Genomic DNA, 22,445 nt, shown 5'->3' with positions numbered 1-22,445 from the left:
GCTGAAATTATACGGTTAGGTTCCACTTGGTATGGTTTTACTCTCTTTATAATTGCTGTCCAGGATGAGGAACTGACTATTGTCAAATGTATACTTGCAAGTTAGCAAAAGGCATGTCCATCAGATCCACGTCTCTCAGCTACTCCTAGGTGTACACCCAATGAAGCAGTTGCTGCAACAGAGAGGCCCCTCCCCAAAACTAGGCTTATGTATCTCCTCCACCCAAGCTGCACACAAGCAGACGAAGACTGTGCCCCCATGCATCCTGCTTCTGCTCCTCTCTCTTCAGTCCTCTCCTGGTCCTGGGAGACAATGGGGGCAGGAGGAGGAGGTGTGGAAGTCCTTGACTCTTCCCCAGCCTGACCTCTCCTTCCCTCCTCCTGCACGCATTCTACACTCTCCAGTCCTTCAGCTCCTCCTGCCTCTGACTCTCTTCTCTCAGCTGTTTCTCCCAGTTCACTGATTCCTTCTTCCAAGTCAAGTCTCCAACCCCTCTTCTCCCGGTGCCCACTCCACATAATTTTTTTTTTAAAAAAATAATTTTTATTAAGAATTTCAACATAACAAATTATCAAAACACATCATCTTCATCCCTCCATCTTCATCCTCCCCAAGAAAGACCCTCCCACCCTCTCCCCAAGACTTTCCTCTCTCTGATTTTTCAACACATGTTATTTTCTGCATATTGTAAAATTGTAAAGATCCTTAAATTATCTGTCTATTATATTAACAATCAATAAATTTGTGTATGTTTATTCAAAACCTGCCAAGGAGTCCAGTTCATTTTGTTGTTTTTATAAGTAATTTGTAAAAGGTTCCCATTCTTCTTTAAAGTCACAGTTGTCCCTTGTCTCGCAGTTTGTACGTCCATTTCGCCAGTTCTGTATAATCCATCAATTTCTCTTGCCACTGTTCTTTTGTCGGGATTTCCTCATTCTTCCATCCTTGTGCTATTAAGACTCTTGCTGCCGCCGTTGTCGTATACATGAATAAGTTCTTTATTTTCCTTGGCAGGTCTTTTCCTACAATCCCTAACAAAAATGCTTCAGGTCCCACTCCACAGAATCAAGCCACCACTTCTCAGTGGGCAGCCAGTTCCTGGCAGGTATCAGTGGCTGCTAGTCATGATGGCTATGTTTCTGTCTCCACTATTGGAGGTTGTATGCCCCTGAACACCATTTGCTAGGAACTGCAAGTGGGGAGAGGTCTATGGCTCTCTGGTCCTGTTTGTGGGCATCACATGGGCATCTGTCCACGGGACAAGGCTATCAATTTACCCAGTGACCGTTGCCACCTCCAGCATGGACTCCCAGTTCATACTGGCTATGCCAGGTTGATTTGTGACTCTAAAACGAGATGGCCCTGTGTACTTTTGGAGGAAGAGTGGGACGCAAGTATATTTCCCTGCCCTTAGTCTTAGGGAAAGAACTGTGACTTTGTGGCAGTGATTCCAGCCAATTTAATTCAAGGAATTTGCTTTTCTGTTACAAAAACCTTGGGTCATTTCTGTGACGGACAAAGAACATCAATCAAGTTTGGGTTTCGAGGGAAAGTTTTGAAACATCGTAGAATCATCAAAGGGACCTTGAGGATAATCTATTCTAACCCCATGTGATGCAGGAATATGCAGCTGTCCCATACGGGGATAAAACCTGCAACCTTGGTATTATTAGCACCAAATTCTAACCAACTGAGCCATCCAGGCTGTTGGTCCAAAGGTATGATATGTTACAATGGCGGGGGGATGTGTTAATTAACATGTTCAGAGTATCGACTGAGGGAGTAGCTGAGGACAGATGAAAATCGCTGTAGACGTGACCTTGCCAGTGATCTCGGCATGTTCACGTTGATTAGAACATTTGATAAGCGATTGACTTTCTAGCCTGAGCTGTTGTAGATCTTATCATCAAAGTGCTGCTACATATTGCAGTGGAATTGTTGTCGGGTTGTTAATTAATTGGGGTCACTTAGGAAATTAAAAAACCAAACCCCAATATCCTGTAAATCCTGGGCTTTTATCTTTTCTTTCTTTTTCTTTCTTTTTAAAAAGTAGTTTCACACACACACACACACACACACACACACACACACAAAATATGCACTGGTCCGGGTAGACAAATGGTGTAACCTCCAGGATAAGGTGGTTTCATGTCTACCTATCGCTAATCTTTGGAAATAGCCAAGGAAGAGGATGCTGACAAGCTGGAACCATGTACAGAGGAGGGCAACCAAGATGACCAGTGGTCTGGAAACCAAGACTTATGAGGAATGGTTGAAGGAGCTGGGTATGTTTAGCCTGGAAAAGAGGAGGCTGAGAGGAGATATGAGAGCCATCTTCAAATATCTCAAGGACCGTCACATGGAACTTGGAGCAAGCTTGTTTTCTCCTGCTCTGGAGGGTAGGACTCGAACCAGTTACTTCAAACTACAAGGAAGGAGATTCTGACTAAACATCAGGAAGAACTTTCTGACAGTAACAGCTGTTTGACAGTGGAACCGCCTCTCGCAGGAGGTTGTGGACTCTCCTTCCTTGGAGGTTTTTAAGCAGAGGTTGGGTGGCCATCTATCATGGATGCTTTAGTTGAGATTCCTGCATTGCAGGGAGTTGAACTATAGCCCTTGGGGTCCGTTCCAGCTCTACAGTTCCATGCTTCTATGATTCTATCCTCAAACTTTTATTTATGTCAGCATCCTTCGTCTTCCTTTCATCGCCTGCCCTGTTTGATTAGCTGCATCTCCTGTTGTTGGAAAGTGATTGGTTTTAAGCCTTGCCGTTCAGAGATGAGTGCTGATTTGGAGGGGAGGGCAGGAAAGGCCAGCTCTTGACAGAGGCTCTGACAGGCTGGCTTGGGGAATTACATCCCTACCCATCAATTGTTCTCCCCAAGCCAAGCAGGGGCTGCTATCTCTGAATTAAAGTGACCTCAAACAGTGACCACCAGAATGATTGGTTTGCTTTACCTGCCAATGTGCTTACTGAGACATGGTGAGGTCACTGCAATTTACACCTGCCTGCCTCGATCCACGTTGTTAATCTGTGAGAATTTTTCAAGCCAATGGTGATTTCTTTAAAAAAAGGAAAGTATCCATGAAATAGAGCTACTGGGAGACATGCGTACGCTTCACTTGTCTCCTAGTAGTTCAGTGATAGAGCATGTAGAAGCTATGGGTTCAATCTTTGGCATAGTTCATTGAATTGTTAAAATTTTGATACCACTCAACTAGGGATGGGTGAGTCTGTCCCAATTTTGGTTTCTCTCAGTTTCTGTTCAGTTCTCCACATTTCAATTTGTGGTTTTTCTCTGAATTTTGCAATGCATCTCTCCAACCAATAAAGGCACATAAGTTTGCACAAAAGTCCGCATGGTCATTAAAAAGACATGCAACATGCATTACATTGTAGCAAATTGTTTTGCAAAGATGTGCATATCAATCAAAACTGTGTACCAAAATGTGTGTAATTAGGAGACATTCGCTCTCAAAGGCTGCCTGGTTTTCATGAGGTTTTGTTTTTGAAAGGAACAAAATAAAATTGCAATTTGCTGCAGGAATGTGCAAACGTGAATTTACGACTGGGAAAATGAGAAATGGCGAGAAACCAAAATTGACAGATTCGCACATCCTTAGTCTCAACTGAACAGGGGTTTGGAACTGACAAGGGGAGCCCCATATGTGATCCTAATAAAGCAAGCAGGCTTATGTGAGTAATGGGGGCCTTTTAGCAGCCCTGCTCCTAAGCCGAGTAGTGCTTTAAAGGTCATAGCCAGCACTTTGAATTTGGTTACACGAATTGATGAATTTATCTCTCAGGGTTTAGTAGGGGATTTGTGGGGAAATGGCAGTCTGTTGCCTATAGTTCACCCCAGCACTGCACAGTGAAATACTATTGTGGCTCATAGATGCGTGTGCAAAAATATACGTATAAAATAACATGAAGCAATGTTGCAAGAGAGCAACTTCCCTTTTCCTCCCTCCCTCCCCTGTAGTTCAAGGCCCTTGGATTCCATGAAGTAATTGTCTAAGCCTTAGCCTCTACGGGAAAGACATCGCAAGCGAACCAAATAATTAGTTTTTGCTCCAGCGATTAATATAACTCACAAACAGGTAATCTCAGCCCAAACAGGCATGTCTGCAGCAGCCTGTCTTCAAGAGAGGGGAGGGTGGCAGGCGGCAGACCCCATTTCCAGTATTAGAAAACATTGGCAGCTTACCCCAAAACGGAGCGTGGCACCTGGAAGGTTGTAGGATCCTGCAGGATTCAGGCTAGGAGATCCAAAGAGAGCAGGATCTCTCTCATTTTCTCTCTGCCCTGACCCTCCTAAACAGTATGCTTGTAAGCACCCTGCCAAAATTGTTTTGAACCTTTCAAAAGCTGCTGAAAGGAATGCCGCCATCTTATTTATTTGCTGGATCCATTTTTATCACCCCTTTCCAAACTGGCGCCCACTATCTTTAATTTCCAGATATTTTTGTTCTGGCAAGCCTTTCCAACTAGTGTGTGAATGAGTTTTTACCATGGGTGTCTACTTGGTAATTTATTTATTTTTTTAAGTTGTGCTCTGTTTGTTGTTGTTTTTAACCCGTTTTTTAAAGCTGTTTTTATTATATTTTGTACATTGCCTTGAGGCAGATGTGGAAGGTGTTACAGACTCCCTCACCCCAGAATGAGAACTGGGTAACCTGACCGTTTTTCTGTGTGTTTAAAAAAAACAACAGCTCTCCCTGTTAGCAACACTAGAGAGGTCTGTTTCAGTTTTCTGTGGTACTGTTTTCCGTTATTATACCACAGCCAAGTGTTTTACTTGTGTGAAGGATGCTTTTTGGCTGCTTATTCCCCCAAAGCAGAGGTTCATTTTAATGAGGAGGCACATCTGGAACAAAACTAGACTTTTTATTTCTTTACACTCAGTGAGGTGTTTAAGCTCGATAGTTATTCAAGTGAGGCACAATGTTTAGTTTCAGGCAAATGCTCTCTACACAGAGCTTTAAAACCTTATTGAGTACTCTAATTTGAAACCTAATCTGTGGATACTAATAGAACGGTTATTAGTATTACTATATCAGCAACAATCTCACAGCTTCTTCTGGGATTTTTTCTTTCCCCTCAGGGAATTAAACCAGGTTGCCCTGCCTAGCTAACCCCTAATTTCTCACAAGGCCCTTCCTTGTGTGCCCCTCTCCACGGGAGGTCCAGAGGACGGCAACATGAGAACAGGGACTTTTCTGTGGTGGCTCCCCATTTGTGGAATGTTCTCCCCAGAGAGGCGTGCCTGGCGCCTTCATTGCATATCTTTAGGTGCCAGGTGAAAATGTTCCTCTTCTCCCAGGCCTTTGATTAATTAAACAAGCTTTGGCTCTTAAAAATCTCTCTCTGTGTGATTGTTTTGTTTCTTATTGTGTTATGTATTTACATGGGGGTTACGTTCTGGGGCACCACACCATCCATGAAATCACATATTTGAAACACTATTAAAAAGCCTGTGCACACCCCATCCAGCCCCCTCCCCATTCTGCCCCTTTTTATGACGTTTTTAGTCACTTCAGGGTTTGGTGCGGACGCTATAGAAATTTAATAAATAAAAATAAATAAAATAACAAAACAGGTCCCTCTCTATCTAGATTCCTATGTAGGTGCTTTCCCAAACCCGCCCTGATCCCCGACTGGCAGTTTAACTGCCAGTTCTGAATATTTGAATTGCCAGCTCCTAGAATCATAGAATCATAGAGTTGGAAGAGACCACAAGGGCCATCGAGTCCAACCCCCTGCCAAGCAGGAAACACCATCAGAGCACTCCTGACATATGGTTGTCAAGCCTCTGCTTTTAGACCTCCAAAGAAGGAGACTCCACCACACTCCTTGGCAGCCAATTCCACTGTCGAACAGCTCTTACTGTCAGGAAGTTCTTCCTAATGTTTAGGTGGAATCTTCTTTCTTGTAGTTTGGATCCATTGCTCCGTGTCCGCTTCTCTGGAGCAGCAGAAAACAACCTTTCTCCCTCCTCTATGTGACATCCTTTTATATATTTGAACATGGCTATCATATCACCCCTTAACCTCCTCTTCTCCAGGCTAAACATGCCCAGCTCCCTTAGCCGTTCCTCATAAGGCATCGTTTCCAGGCCTTTGACCATTTTGGTTGCCCTCCTCTGGACACGTTCCAGTTTGTCAGTGTCCTTCTTGAACTGTGGTGCCCAGAACTGGACACAGTACTCCAGGTGAGGTCTGACCAGAGCAGAATACAGTGGCACTATTACTTCCCTTGATCTAGATGCTCTACTCCTATTGATGCAGCCCAGAATTGCATTGGCTTTTTTAGCTGCCGCGTCACACTGTTGGCTCATGTCAAGTTTGTGGTCAACCAAGACTTCTAGATCCTTTTCACATGTACTGCTCTCAAGCCAGGTGTCACCCATCTTGTATTTGTGCCTCTCATTTTTTTTGCCCAAGTGCAATACTTTACATTTCTCCCTGTTAAAATTCATCTGGTTTGTTTTGGCCCAGTTCTCTAATCTGTCAAGGTCGTTTTGAAGTGTGATCCTGTCCTCTGGGGTGTTAGCCACCCCTCCCAGTTTGGTGTCATCTGCAAATTTGATCAGGATGCCCTTGAGTCCATCATCCAAGTCGTTGATAAAGATGTTGAATAAGACCGGGCCCAAGACAGAACCCTGTGGCACCCCACTAGTCACTCTTCTCCAGGATGAAGAGGAACCATTGATGAGCACCCTTTGGGTTCGGTCAGTCAGCCAGTTACAAATCCACTGAGTGGTAGCATAGTCAAGACCGCATTTTACCAGCTTCTTTACAAGAATATCATGGGGCACCTTGTCAAATGCCTTGCTGAAATCAAGGTAGGCTACATCCACTGCGTTCCCTTCATCTACCAGGCTTGTAATTCTGTCAAAAAACGAGATCAGGTTAGTCTGACATGACTTATTTTTCAGAAATCCATGCTGACTATTGGTGATCACAGCATTCCTTTCTAGGTGCTCACAGACTGTTTGCTTAATGATCTGCTCCAGAATCTTCCCTGGTATTGATGTCAGACTGACTGATTGGCTGATGTTCGATCCTCCTGATTGGCTGATGTTCAAACCGATTGGTTGCTGGGTCACCAGGAGGCTGGGCCAGGGTCCATCCATCACAGAAGGTGATCAATTCATCAACAGCAATAGTAACTGTCGGGGTCCCATGGTCTCAGCGGGGCCTTGGGCCTTGAGGTGGCGTGAGCCACCCTTTTAATTTTCCCACCAACTTACTCCAGTGCATCGTGGGGAATTTTAAGCGAGGGGGTGCAGCTATCCGCATCTGGCCCTGATCTGGGAGCATGAGTTTGCCATGTTCATCACACTGGTTGTGAAAGCTGCCCCCGTGATATTCCAAGACAGTGCATTCAGCTCCTGAGAGTTTCGTTTCTCATGCGCTACGGAGAGAGGGAGGCCTATGGCCGCTGAGAAACATAGCTTGGCGAGTTCCCGCGCCTCCCCCAGTGGAAATAAAGACACATGACACAATTATTAAGGTTAATGATCTAAATAAGGCCACAACTTTATTGGTTACAGGTGATGAGCAGTATTGGCTTAGGCATTGGTCCTAATCGACTATATCCGGCTTCAGCCCGTCTGCTTGAAGTCCGGGAAGGGTTAACCACCAGTAGGGGGAGTCCTGCTGATGCACATCAACTAGGAACCCCCCTGGGGTAACCGCTTGGGGGCGTGCCTTAGGCCCTCACCTCCATAGGCTTCGGACAGGGCCACGCCCCCCAGAATCCTTTACCGGACTGCCCTTCAATATGCGGGGCAGGTGATGGCGCTTCCTCCCCTCTTCCATCTACAGAACAATACCAATGCCTAACCGCCAATACCCAGAAAGTTGTGACGATTTGCTACCAGGTAGGCGAAAACCAAGTGGCTGGTGCCAGTTTACCAAGTGGAAAAATTCCCACCAGGCCCTTCAACGGTGACCAACCAAGGTCCATAGCAAGGTCAAGGAACAAAAACCTTATAGGGCGGGAGGGTGGGAAACAGGAACAGCTGGTAGGCAGCAAAAGAGGGAGATTCCTGGCCACGCCTTCCTTAAATAGGACAGGCCACTCCCCCAGAGCCAGCCGATTGGCTGGCCAGGGGGTGACACGGCCGGGGATTCCCCCAATCGCGCAGGGAGGGGGCGTTACGCCCGCAACCCCTACCTCCTCTGCAGGGCAGAAGTGGCTTTTTAGGAAATAGCAGTTGGGATTCTGAGCCAAGTTTTCATATTTGTCCGCATGGAGTAGTCAACCCTGCTGCTGTGTAACGAGGCACAACTGGAACGATCCGTGCCGATATTGAACACGGCTCGTTTTGAGCTCTTCCCGGCCGCTGGCTGGTGCACATCTCTCAGGCGGGCATGAATTGATCGTATTGATTAGGGAGTGTTTGGCGCCTGTAGCTGGTTCAGGTGCAACGATCGATTCCCTGCATGTGTGTGTTTTACGACACACAAACCCTCCCGCTTATGGCAGGAAGAGATCAGCGGCTCTGACGTGGAGCAGCTGCCAGAGAGGCTTGCAAAGGAACCGTGTGTGTCTCGCTCCTGACATTTGAAGGGGGGGGGGACCAAATCCATTTTAGAAATTGATTTATGCTTTAATCGGTCTCAGGGCTTCATTATGCTGTCCATTAGCCCGACTGATCCAGGGGCCTTATGTGTTAATGCGCTGAGCGAGCGCTTGATGGGTTTGTCTTTCATGTGTGACCCAAACAGCTCAGTGCTCCATCTCCCCTGCCATTGATTTATTAATGATGTCTTAGTTATTGGAGGGGGGGCGCTTTTATAGTGCCTTCCTGTCACATGCGTCCCCTCGAGGAACCATGGGTCGGGGGAAGCTCCCCCCCGTCTTCAAACCCCCATTTCTATTCCTCATAAGGCGGAAGTAAAAACTCCCCCAAAATAAGGAACAGAGATTAAACGCAGCACAGAAAAAACCTCAATGCGATGTAACCTTATTGCAAGCAGAAAGAATGGAATCCACAACTAAATTTTTGCTCTCTTTGTGTGTCTTTCAGAGAAAAGAAAAAACACAGTGCACACACAAAAAGACACCGGGGGGAACTACTTGCATGAACTATAAATTAAGCTAAGAGGGTGTTGTTGATTTATTAACTGCGGTGTCCTCCTCATGGGGGGGGGGTCTGCTTTTATAAGGTCTTTCTGCCATGTGTCTCCTAGAGGAATGTGAAGAGGAGGAACCTCCATTTTGTCAAACCTTCATTTTCATTCTGAAAGTATCATCTCACAGGAGGACTCTACAGTTCATGGGCTGTTTTTGTTCTGGAGCGCATGAGTCACTCTCAGTTCCCCATTCCTTACACTGCAATCAAGAGTCCTAGATTTTAGTATCCTAGGATAAAAATCACCTTTATAATAATAATAATAATAAATTTATTATTTATACCCCGCCCATCTGGCTGAGTTTCCCCAGCCACTCTGGGCGGCTCCCAATCAAGTGTTAAAAACAGTACAGCATTAAATATTAAAAACTTCCCTAAACAGGGCTGCCTTCAGTTGTCTTTTAAAGATAGGATAGCTACTTATTTCCTTGACATCTGAAGGGAGGGTGTTCCACAGGGTGGGCGCCACTACCAAGAAGGCCCTCTGTCTGGTTCCCTGTAGCTTTGCTTCTCGCAGTGAGGGAACTGCCAGAAGGCCCTCAGCGCTGGATCTCAGGGGGTGAACGATGGGGGTGGAGACGCTCCTTCAGGTACACAGGACTGAGGTCGTTTAGGGCTTTAAAGGTCAGCACCAACACTTTGAATTTTGCTTGGAAACGTACTGGGAGCCAATGCAGATCTCTCAGAACCGGTGTTATGTGGTCTCGGCGGCCACTCCCAGTCACCAGTCTAGCTGCCGCATTCTGGATTAATTGCAGTTTACGGGTATCCTTCAAAGGTAACCCCACATAGAGGGCGTTGCAGTAGTCCAAGCAGGAGATAACTAGAACATGCACCTTGCCTTCTTCGACCAGAAATCCAGTTTCTGAATTTCAGTTATCCAGACTATACTGAATATTCTCAGATTTGGTTGTGGGGTTGTTGTTTTTTGGTGGGGAAGAGGAGAAATTCTAGCAATATTCATGGCAGAGAAAACTGGAAGATGGGGTGAATGCGTGCCTTTCCCCCAGTCCAATTTGGCTCCCATTATCTTTTTTACTTTTTTTTCTTTTTGCTGCAGTGGCTAAATATTCTTTCTGCCTGAAGTGGCTTCCCCCTTTTTTGGTTAGACAAGTGGGTGATCCTGATCAGGGATTGTGTAGTGAATTTTAGTAGTCACAGCTCCAAATAACCAGTCAGATTTGGCTATATGACATGATGACGTCACTGGGGGCAAGTGAGGGCAACTGCTTCAAATCTACCTTGGAGGCCCTTCTCCGGGTCTCACTGCCATCAGAGGTGAGGAGAACCATAGCAGGATGAGGGCAGCCTTGCCCAACCTGGTGCCCATCACTCCCAGTCAAAATGGCATACAAGAATAGTATACAGTGGTACCGCTGGTTGTGAACGGGATCCATTCCGGAGGCCCGTTTGCAACCTGAAAAGAACACAACTCGCATCTGCACACGTGCGGGTGGCAATTCACCACTTCTGCGCATGCGCGTGACGTCATTTTGCCCGTCTGCGCGTGCACGAGCGGCGAAACCCAGAAGTAACCCGTTCTGGTACTTCCGGGTCGCCACGGGACACAACCTGAAAACGCTCAACCTGAAGCAAACGTAACATGAGGTATGACTGTATGAGGAGAAAATTGCGCTGAAATGCTGGTGAATTTCCAAGGCTGCAAATACAAATTGTTGTGGCAACATGGAGAACTGAAATTAAGATGGGGAAGGTGAGAAGATGAAAGTGGCAGATCCATTCATCCCTACTCTGGAGGGCATCACCATTGGCTGCCACTGAATTACACACATGTGCATGTACACAATCTTGCTCAGCAATCGACGTGCAAGAGCCGTGCATGCATGCGGCAGCTACATCCATGGAGGAATTTCTTCGCTTCTGTGAAACGAGGCTCACTGTGTGGTCTGGGTGAACTTTGGGTGCCTTCCAGTAGTTTGTTTCCAGAGTGTAGATGCTCCACGATAACTTGTACTTCCAGCTGCATTAGCTTCACGTCAGCGCTGCAAAACCGGCCTCTTGATAAACATCCCTTCCCTTCTGATAATTCATTTGGAAAGAGCTCATGCGAGGCAAAGCCCACTGTGTATTTTCCTTAGGAACTGTGTGGGTTTATTTATTTATTTTTTTGGAGGGAAATGTGTTCACTCTTCTTGGCAACCTTAAGCTGTTTGTGTGTCCAGACCAGTTTTAGGCCAGGCCTCCTGCAAAGTGCATGTCTTGTCTGTTACTGAATGAATTTACTTTATTGTGGTCACAGACCAGCATAAGCAAAACATCTAAATAAATAGCATAACAGTATGAATCTAAGCGGATAATTATTAAATAAATGGGAGCAAAAGCCAAACGTAGATTGAAACATATACATAGAATGCTTGATTAAGCATAAGTAATGAGTGAGTAAAAACTAATAAGAAAAATTAAGAGAGACCAGTTAAAACAGCTCTATGGGGTGGAGCTTCAAAAGTGCAGATCTAACAATATGGGCCTTCAATTTAGGACTGATTTGTAGCATAGACCATCCTTCGACGAATATCTATCATGTCTGTTATTGACCAGATTAATTAACGAACTCTGAGTACTTATGCAAGCAGGTGAAGACTTTCTTGTTCCAATAGGTTTTTTGGGAACCGACTGCTTTCAATGAAAGGGCTGGTGCTGTGCTATTTTTATTGTTAATTATTTGTAATGGTTTTAATAGATTATATATATAGATGCATAGTTTTAATTCTACCAATGTTCAGTTGTTTTTTAATTATTGTATTTCTCCTCCGTTTTTAACAGTTCTTATTTTTAGCGGTAAGTCACTTTGCGTCCCATCGGGGGAAAGGTGGAGTATAAATAAATAAAAATAATAAATCAATAAATCAAGGAGAAAACCAAATGTTCTCAAGAACAAAAGCACACTTACTTTGTTTTAAAATGACAACTGTCATCTTAAGAACTGTCCTCCTTTGCCTCCCTTATTGGCGAGGAAGCATTGCCTAAGAAGGAGACTGTGTCTGTACGCTTTAGAATTAGTCATAAAAATAATAATTAAACATCTGCTGGCTGGTTAATTGGGGTCATCTCTTTCGTTAATAATTCAAATACTTTAACGACAACTTTACAGTCAGGCTGCAGTTTTTTGTTAATTAATTTGTTAGGTTTTGGTTAAAGTAGTTTACAATGTAAAATGAAAGCAAGTCAGGTTAATGTTTCAGTGATAGTTGCTAACTGTAATGGCAGGTCACGCAACTGTGTCTTTGAAAGCACTTTGATGTGCAGATGTGAGGAGGCAGTAATGCTTATCTCCATGCCATGAAAACCTTCGGTTTCTGATCTCTCTGCATGCTGAAATCAGGCAGATGTTCAAGGCGCAAAGCACCAGGCAAAAATCTGGACGCAAGATGAAATTTCGGAGATATCAAATATCTGAAGGGCTGTCCCATGGAAGATGGAGCAAGCTTGTTTCCTGCTGCTCCAGAGGGTAGGGCCTGAACCAATGCATTCAAATCGTAAGGAATGAGATTCTGGCTAAACATTAGGAGAAACTTTAGGACAGTAGAAACTACTGGGTTTTCCCAGTAATGATGTATGGAAGTGAGAGCTGGACCATAAAGAAGGCTGATTGCCGAAGAATTGATGCTTTTGAATTATGGTGCTGGAGGAGACTCTTGAGAGTCCCATGGACTGCAAGAAGATCAAACCTATCCATTCTGAAGGAAATCAGCCCTGAGTGCTCACTGGAAGGACAGATCCTGAAACTGAGGCTCCAATACTTTGGCCACCTCATGAGAAGAGAAGACTCCCTGGAAAAGACCCTGATGTTGGGAAAGATGGAGGGCACAAGGAGAAGGGGACGACAGAGGACGGGTTGGACAGTGTTCTCGAAGCTTCCAGCATGAGTTTGACCAGAATGCAGGAGGCAGTGGAAGACAGGAGTGCCTGGCGTGCTCTGGTCCATGGGGTCACGAAGAGTCGGACACGACTAAACGACTAAACAGCAACAACAAACTGTTCAGGAGTGGAACAGACTGCTTTGGGAGGTGGTGAACTTTCCTTCACTGGAGGTTTTTAAGCAAAGGTTGGGTGACCACCTGTTAGAGATTCTTTAGCTGTGATTCCTGCATTTCAGGAGGTTGGACTAGATGACTCTCGGGTTCCCTTCCAACTCTACAGTTCTGTGATTCAAGACCTTTGCAAAACCAACCAGCCAAAAGCCAAAACAGCATAAGGAAACTCTGCCCAGAATACATTTCCCATTGAAAGACCTCAGGAAAGATGAATCAACAACCCCTCTAAAACTGTGAATGAGTAGCAAACTTAGCTGGGAACGGGACATTCTGGCCCTGTCTCACCTCTTCAAAGCCCGCTGCCTCTCCTGTGAAAAGGAAGGATACAATCTGCATCGGAGATCCTTCGGTTGCTTAACCCTTTCCTCATGCACCAGTTTCTTCCTGCATCTCTCCAGATAGTAGGTGCTTAGCAGGATAAAAGGTTAGGTGCCCACATCCGGACTGAAGCTTCTCTTCTGCTAATCACAGCCTCCCTGTCCTGCTGTGAGTGAGGGAGAAGCAACTCCAGACTTTGAAAGTCTTGTGTTTAGCCATTTCAGAGAACATGCACCACACTTGCCGGCTTTGACCGGGTGCTCTGCAAGTTAAGCTACTGACATATCATCAGGGATGCTAGCAGGCCATTTCCTTTGTTAAGCAGATGGCAGGTTAATATTCCAGGAAAATCAGCTGATTATGTTTTCGTCAGCAGTTTAGGTTAGGACAACTTTCGTCAACCTGGCTGCCCTTAGATGTTTTGGAATATAATTGTCATAATCCCCAGTTAGGGGCAGATCTACAATGAAACTAACAAAACTTAAAATTCAGAGCCCTTAATCCCAGAAGTTTTAAAATTTTGGCTCTAGTAGATCCAATTTTAGTTACACAACTCTCATATTTTTGAAGACTCAGAAGAGAAGCCTGAAGGTAAACGAGATGCAAGGAGTTTATACCACAAGTTGGGAAAGATGGAATATGCTATTTATTTATTTTTAGTCTTTTGGGAAGAAGTGCTGGAACGTTTGAAAAAACAAGTAGGAAACTCGAAACGCCTGGTATTTAAAGGTTGTCTCCTGCTATCTACTTTCATTTGTTAAAGAACTCAGAGAAAATTCAGCCAATAGGAATGCACACTGTGAATCAGAAGCTAAAGGTTAGTGTGAAGATACCTCCCCAAGTTATTCCGATGCTTCCAAACACATTGTTACGAATAATTTTTCAGATGGAACAAGTGGTATTGCTTTTTTGATAGGAGCTGACAAATTTATATCAGCTCAATGACTGCTTGACAATCTAGCTGAGCAAGAGGTTTGACCCATATGAGCAGGTTATGAAAAGGTTCAAATTTCTCCCAGAACTGGTGAACAATCCTGAAATTAATGAGGACAGTATTAAACTGATTAGTATCGTATCACAAAGACAACATTGACCTCAAATTAGTAAATGAGTGTTATCAGTTCAAAGAATATTTGCACTTTGGGAAATCCCAGAAGAAAACACGCCATCTAAAATGCAATGCACAGAGGTTCTGCAGCTTATTTGTGACCAAAACCTAATTGAAGTGTTCCCCAATATTACTACTGCACTTAAGCTGTACTTGACATTGCCTATCATGAGCTATGAAGCAGAAATTGATTTTTCAAAGCTATCCTTTATAAAGAACAAATTTCAGTCTACCATGACTGAAGAGTGCTTAAATTCTTCAAGCATATTGTCTCTAGAAAATGGCATTGCAAGGAAGTTCTCATATGATGAAACTGTATGTATGTTGCTAGAAAAACCAGAAAAAATAGTATTTTGTAAAATGTGCTTCATGTAGTATTTAGTCTCATAGGTGTCTAAAATAAAATGTTGTGTTGACTGTAGTGTTTTGTTTTGTTTTGCTTAGTTTTGTTTTGTTTCACCATTCTATGAGGCATCATGTTTGTATATAATTTCCCTAATTTCCATCCCTAACATAACTTGAAAACTATAAGGCATAGGACATTTTTATTCACACCAGTGACTTTGACATGTGAGATAATCCAGTACTGTATGCCAATTTTAAGGGAAAACTGAGATGTGGTAGTTATTATTATTTTTTAATTGTGGTGATCTGTCATGGAACAACCCCACTGCAGAAGATAACAGCTATTGTTGTTGGTGTTGTCTGTTAGATTTATATACCATCCTTCATCATACGATCTCAGGGCGGTTCACAGAATAAAACTTTACCCATGTATAAAAGGTTACCCAGACCTCGTTGCTGGTTGCAAAGGGGCTCACAGGGGAGTCACCTTGGGCCCCAGGATATGGGTGCCCAGTGCACATGACGTCATTGATGTCATGTTGTGATGTGACCTCATGACATCACACACACATACACCCCCAGCTTCAGAACCTGACTTCTGGTGGCACCGGAAGTCAGGTTATGTGACCTTGCGAGACCTCTGAAAGCATCTCCAAGGCCTTGTGAGGCACCAGAAGTTGCGTTGGGGGCCATGTGGTGTGAGTGTTGAGCACCCACAACAAAATTGTTGCGGGTGCTCGGGCACCCAGAGCCCCTTACAGTTGGCACCCCTGGGGACCCCCATAACAGTTCAAGCTTCCAGCGTTCCAAAAATGTAGGTTCCCCCACTGGCTCCAGTCAGCACAGCTGTGCTGACTTGGGGATGATGGGAGTTGTAGTCCTAAACATCGAGAGGGGAGCACCTTGTTGGAGGTTAGGTTACGTGATGGTTTCTTGATGAGAAACGCATCTCTGTGCTTCAGTGCTCTATATGAGTTGAGAGAATGCCCTCTGTGCTTTAGCTAGCTAAGGGGGAGCAGGCAGACGTAAGCTGTTTCTCTCTCTCTCTCTCTCTCTCTCTCTCTCTCTCTCTCTGTGTGTGTGTGTGTGTGTGAAAGAGCAAAAAAGCCACTTCCGCTTTCGGGAGGAGGTGGGGTTGCAGGCTTCAAGGAACCCTCCATGCGCGCGGTGGGTGAAGGCCAGCCCCATGCGATTGGGGGATTCCCGGCCGCATCACCCCCTAGCCGGCCTTTGCTGGTGCCGAGGGCTAACCATGCGACGAGGTCCGAGTCCAGTCCGAGGTCGAGGGTGCGGTATGGAGGCTGTCCGTCAAAGCTGAAGCTGGGTCCAAGGCGGGGAGTCAGGTGAGGTCAGGAACTCTGGCAGAAGAGCAGGACAGGGTGCAGGCAGGAACAGGCTACCAACAACGTTGCTCCCGCAACCTGGGACTGGGGCTGACTGGCTTTTATCTGCCCCGAGGCATAGGGCGGCCCCGATCCTCGGGTGACTCACCTCTCCTGGCCTGGAGGCGAGCAATCCTCCTGCGGGAACTTAGTTCCCTCCGCCTTTCTGCCCTGCAGCTCAGGAGAGGCTGGAGGGTTACCGGACCCAGAGGCAACCTCAGCTTCCCCTGACGGGGCTGAGAGTGGAGCACCTGCAGGCAATGGGTCCTCCATCACCTCAGGAGCCAGAGCAGACTCAGCTGGTGCCTGCACCTGAGGATACAGCACAGGTGAGGACCCTTCAGGCTCATGCCCCAGCCCTGGCTCAGCTGGTTCTGGAGGCGGGGACTCCTGTGCAGGCTGGGATTCCTCAGGTTCAGCCTCCGAGTCCGAATCCCAGGCCGTCGCATGGCCAATTGGCTGGCTCGGGGGCATGGCCTGCACTATAAAGGCAGGACACGGCCAGGGATCTCCCTCTTTGCCACCCGCCAGCTGTTCCTGTTTTTGACTCCTTCTTCCGACTCTCTCTCTCTCTCTCTCTCTCTCTCTCTCTCTCTCTCTCTCTCTCTGTGTGTGTGTGTGAAAGAGCAAGAAGAATCAGTTCTGCTGCGGCATTACTTAACCATGCATCACAGGCAGAAGAGGAAGAGGATGGGGCCATCCCTCATGAATCCTCCTGCCCACATGTTGGAGGCAAAGGCCTGTCTTGGTGAGCCTGCAACACACACACACACACACACACACACACACACACACACACACACAGAAATGCTGGACCCTGTTTGTCCAGGGTGTGAATTGCCATAGAGCAAGCTCCCTGCTCCAGACTTCTTCTTCCCTTGTGTGGAGGCTGAGGTCATCAGGGGACATAATTTTGAGGGTGGGGCTGGGGATTGGGACCATGCTCTCCCACCTCTTACACCGGGGAGCCTGTGAATGATTAGCATCCATGAATGTGTGAATGATTAGACACATGGAAAAAGCGTGGGGTAAACCTGGAGAACAAGCACACCCTAAAGAAGAAAATGTGGGGATTTTGGGATACCAGCAAAAAGCTTTAGGCATCATGGGATCACAGTGGGGGATCTGCAAGGGCAGTCAATCTTTTAATGTCATTCGGGGGGTCCTGGGGGCCACAGTCCCCTGGTTTTCCATGTTTTATAATGTGTGGGGAGCTGCCCCTCCAAAAGATTACCCTCCTACTCATGGAGGTTGATTGAAATGGAAACTGGGGGGGGGGGGTTTACAGCTGATGCTCACCCCCACCGCCACTGTTGACATGTTAAATTAACCCTGCTTTCGACTGCCTACAGAAACCTCATAACAATATCCAGGTCTGTGCTGGCAGTTCTGCAGCTTGTTTCTCGCCTGTTGGTTTTTCTCTGTTCCAATAAACGCCTTGTTATTAATCCCGGAGATGGAGGAAGCTGGCAAGGCAGAGTTTCCTCCGTTCGGATCTACCTGCCTCGCCTGCAGGCAGCCAAACGGCAGCGAGGGCTGCTCATTTAATGCTGGCGGAGCCCCGCGAGAGGAAAAACCAGAGGCCTGTGCCATAATTTCCCTACCCTCCTTCCTGCCAGCGACGGCACTTCAGGGAAAGGAGGAGGTGGTTTGCACCGAAGATCATTATGCCTGAAATATGCCAGCAATTTTGCTGCCGTCTGCCAGGAGCTGTTTTGATTTCGCTGAGGGTCCCCCCCCCCCGAGCAAGAAGCGTGCCATCTGATTGCAAAATCACAATATTGATCAATTTGATTTGAAGTAGAGCCAGCTGCTTAATTTCTGAGTCCCCCCCCCCTCTCTCTCGTGTGTTTCTCTTTAATCTGGCCTTGGAAGCAAGCCTGGAAACTCCAGCAAGGTGGGGGGCGGCAGGGTAAAGAAATAAAAGGAGAGCAGGAAAGAGAAAAAGGAAGCCTTGGTGTCACGATAGATTTGCAGAATGGCCACAGTCATCGACGGTCAAATTGCTATCAAGTCCCCTGGCACTTGCCAGGCAGTAATTTCCTGAACTGTGTGCCATAGCAGGATTGCTGGAGAGGCAGGAGAGAAACACCGAAGGCTGTTGCGAAAACATGGCAGGAAGCCGTTTCTGGGCGTAGGGAGGAGGTGGGGGGGGGCAAATTGGTCCATTTTGGTTTCTCTCCATTTCCAGCTTTAAGTTCGGTTCTCCACATTTGTGTGTCATTTTGCAATATTATTTTTATTGTTTTAGAAAAGTCCACATGGAAATCCACAAGCAGTTTAGCATTTACCTTTCTCCTACTCTACAAATTTTTGCAAGCGATTTTGCTTAACATTCGCATTTGGGCAAGCAGCTTCCTTCCATGTAATGCATTGTTATTTTTTTTTTTGCATGTTATTTTCACCATTCTGTACATTTCTGTACACACTCCCCCCCCCCACTCCAAAAATCGTGGGCATTTTATAATTCAGGGAGGAGAACTACAATGCAAAATTCAGAGAAGTATGAATTTTGGAAGCTATCTGTGATTCTGCTAACGGATTATTTCAGAAAGTATGGATCTGCTCGCTTCACCTGTAAATGTGAATTGAGTTGGTTCCCTCCTCTTTCCCTAGTTGGAGAATATCCAGACAACGGGTGGAATTCATCGTCATGCTATGAAGAATGTTTTGTTAGTACAAGGGTTTCGGCTTGCCAGACAGAATGATTCCCTTTCTCCTCTCCCTGAACGCTGTCTCAGGGGTTCTCCTGACATGCCCCTAAAGGTAATTTGGGGTGGAGGACAACAAGAGGGGAAGCCCCATTGTGCAAGCAGAAGGCCTTGTACAGCGCTGCTTCTGCTCCTGGGGTTTCCAGTGATGTTTGCAGGCAGGTTAGATGTCATGGACTGGTTGGACGCAGAGGAATGGTGGGAGGAACCAACTGGGAAACCACCAAGGAAAGAAGGTGCAGAGCCCAGTGAGTGGTTGTTGTTGCTGTTTAGTCATTTAGTCGTGTCCGACTCTTCGTGACCCCCTGGACCAGAGCACGCCAGGCCCTCCTGTCTTCCACTGCCTCCCGCAGCCTGGTCAAACCCATGCTGGTAGCCTCGAGAACACTGTCCAACCATCTGGTCCTCTGTCATCCCCTTCTCCTTGTGCCCTCCATCTTTCCCAACATCAGGGTCTTTTCCAGGGAGTCTTCTCTTCTCATGAGGTGGCCAAAGTCTTGGAGTCTCAGTTTCAGGATCTGTCCTTCCAGTGAGCACTCAGGGCTGATTTCCTTCAGAATGGATAAGTTTTGATCTTCTTGCAGTCCATGGGACTCCTCCAGCACCAGAATTCAAAAGCATCGATTCTTCGGCGATCAGCCTTCTTTATGGTCCAGCTCTCACTTCCATACATCAGTGTGGTGTAGTGGTTAAGAGCAGTAGTCTCATAATCTGGGGAACCGGGTTCGTGTCTCCACTCCTCCACATGCAGCTGCTGGGTGACCTTGGGCTAGTCACACTTCTTTGAAGTCTCTCAGCCCCACTCACCTCACAGAGTGTTTGTTGTGGGGGAGGAAGGGAAAGGAGAATGTTAGCTGCTTTGAGACTCCTTAAAGGGAGTGAAAGGCGGGATATCAAATCCAAACTCTTCTTCTTCTTCTACTACTACTACTACTTGGAAAACCATAGCTTTAAATATATGGACCTCAGTTGGCAAGGTGATGTCTCTGCTTTTTAAGATGCTGTCTAGGTTTGCCATCGCCTTTCTCCCAAGGAGCAGTCGTCTTTTAATTTCGTGACTGCTGTCCCTTTTAATTTCGTGACTGCTGTCCATTTCTTCCCCTTCTATTTGCCAGGAGGTGATGGGACCAGTGGCCAGTGAGTGGTAGTGGGACAATAATGAGTTGTCAGAGGAAGAAGAGGGAGAGGACTGGGAAGAGGAGGTGTTGGAAGCAGAAGGGGTAACAGGGCTTAGTGAGCTGGGAGAGTCTGTGGCAGAGAGCGGTCAAGAATCAGAAGCTGAAGCAGGCAAGTAGGAGGAGGGGGGCCAAGAGGCAGAACTGAGTCAGGCTGGTGAAGAGTCATGGATGCGTCCCCCTCCTGCTGTGATAAGCTTTCCCTCCCCCTTGTCTTCCAGGACCAGAAGAGGCATGAAGAGGGAGGAGAAGAGGTTGGCTTCACGCAGGTACAGTCTCTGATTGCTGGGGGGGGGGCAGGGAGAGGAGGAGACATATACGGCTGTGGAAAGCCAGGGACTTTCAGTCTTGGCAACTGATTCACAGAACAAGACCTACCGGAGGTGAGCTGCTGTGCCCACTAGGCCTGACACTCTGCCACGTGTTTTTGCTAATCAAGAGTTAACTCCAACTTTGAACGGTGTGATTTCATGCCGTCTCACTCTTTGACATTAGACGACATTGCATCAGAGCAAGTGGTAATGCTTTGTAGATTAAAGTGTCAGAAAACAGAACATTTTAGAGCAATGTTCTTAGGGTTTCAAAAGAAAAACAAATCAAATAATTGCTGTACGGTCAGCAGTTACTAGGCTATCTACATTGAAATTGAATTGAAATACTTTATTGTCACTTCTACAACTTGTATACAGTGAGATTACACGAGCACCCCCCACCTCAGCTCTCTTAGTCTTAATTCCCCTCGTTTACTGACGCACACCCACCAAACCCAAAAGTCAGTTGCCCTGTTGTTTTCTTTTCATTCAGCAGCCTAACAGCCCATGGATAGAAGCTGTTCTTTACCTTGTTGGTGCGACTAATCATGCTTCTATATCTTCTGCGTGAGGGGAGGAGATCAAGAAAGTGCCGGCCAGGGTGTGAATCATCCCTGAGAATTTTCCTCACTCTCCTGAGGCAACGTTCTTCCACTATTTCATCCAGCGGATTCACGGGACAGCCCATAATATCTTGTGCTGTATTCACCACCCTCTGTAGGCACTTCCTATCAGAAGATGTCAAACCAGCGTACCACACCATGATGTAGTATGAAAGGACACTTTCTATTGTTGACTGGTAGAAGGAGATCATCAAATGTTGATTGACATCGTTCTTCCGCAATACTCTGAGCAGATGGAGTCTCTCTTGGGCTTTCTTAACCACCTGGGTTGTATTGCCAGTTTTGTGCATGAGTAGATGAAATATTGGGAGCTCAGAGCCGCAGCGTATGAACGTGCCGCCATCTTGGAACGGATGCAATTCTTATGCACTGGGATATTTGATTTAAACATTTGATATTTCAGCATGTTTGAGAGCTTGAGGTGCAATGGCATGTTAAGAAGACCCCTGCTGGATCAGACCCAAAGGCCTATCAAATCCAACATCCATGTTCCCAGTGCAACGTCAAATAATCCAGTCAGGTGCTTTTAGAAAGCCTGCAAGCAGGATATGACACAACAGTCTCTCCCGTGTTGGTGCCACAACTGCTCTTCAGAGCTTCAGCTGCCTCTGAATCAGGAATTTCCACCTAGCCATCCTGGCTATTTGCCATATCCTTTACAAATTTGACTAATCCTCTTTCAAAGCCATCTAAATCAGTGGCCGCGGCATGGAATTCCATATAACAATTAGATGCACAGAGTGAGACCCTGCAGCTCAGAGTGATTTCATAAATGATTTTACATTTATTATATTAGTACCTGAATATTTGAGAGATGACACGCGATAGTATTTGAGTGCATTTGATAATGGGCACGCAATGGTATATAGTATTTGGCAGGGCAGATCGGTGTGACATGCAATGGCATTTAACATTTGACAGTTTTGTGATGGCATCCATCTGTTGTGTGAGACAATGGAGGCGTGTGCCTTTTGGGGGTGAAGTCAAAATTGTAGCAGACCTACAGCACCTTATGTGGCCACAAAGATCGATATGGAAGAGAAATAAATTAAGAGATGCCAAGGAGACTATAGCTTTTGAACATTAAAGGATCTGGATGTGTTTTTGTTTCGTTTTGATTTCTGCATTCACTTGAAATGGAAAAGCCAGTGAAAAGCCAACCAATTGAGCATTTTTATTTATTTATTATTTCATTTTTATTTATGGGATTCATATCCTGCCTTTCTCATGATGGTGTGCAGTACTGTGACAAATCCTCTAAAATAGAATTC

At 46.0% G+C, this 22,445-nt stretch overlaps 1 long non-coding RNA gene across 1 annotated transcript; it reads left to right on the top strand.

The window, feature by feature from the left end:
* The first annotated feature begins 6,516 nt into the window (after window positions 1-6,516).
* LOC308470423 lies at window positions 6,517-22,231 on the top strand. The gene is made up of 4 exons (XR_013982420.1): window positions 6,517-7,147; window positions 18,971-19,120; window positions 20,462-20,509; window positions 21,045-22,231. It is a non-coding gene; the product is annotated as an uncharacterized lncRNA (long non-coding RNA).
* Window positions 22,232-22,445: the final 214 nt, after the last annotated feature.

Source organism: Podarcis pityusensis, assembly GCF_964106645.2.
Source record: "Podarcis pityusensis genome assembly, chromosome: 1".
Classification (NCBI taxonomy): Eukaryota; Metazoa; Chordata; class Lepidosauria; order Squamata; family Lacertidae; genus Podarcis; species Podarcis pityusensis.
The sequence above is the reverse complement of the archived record's forward strand: the minus strand, read 5'-3'. Positions and strand labels throughout refer to the sequence as shown.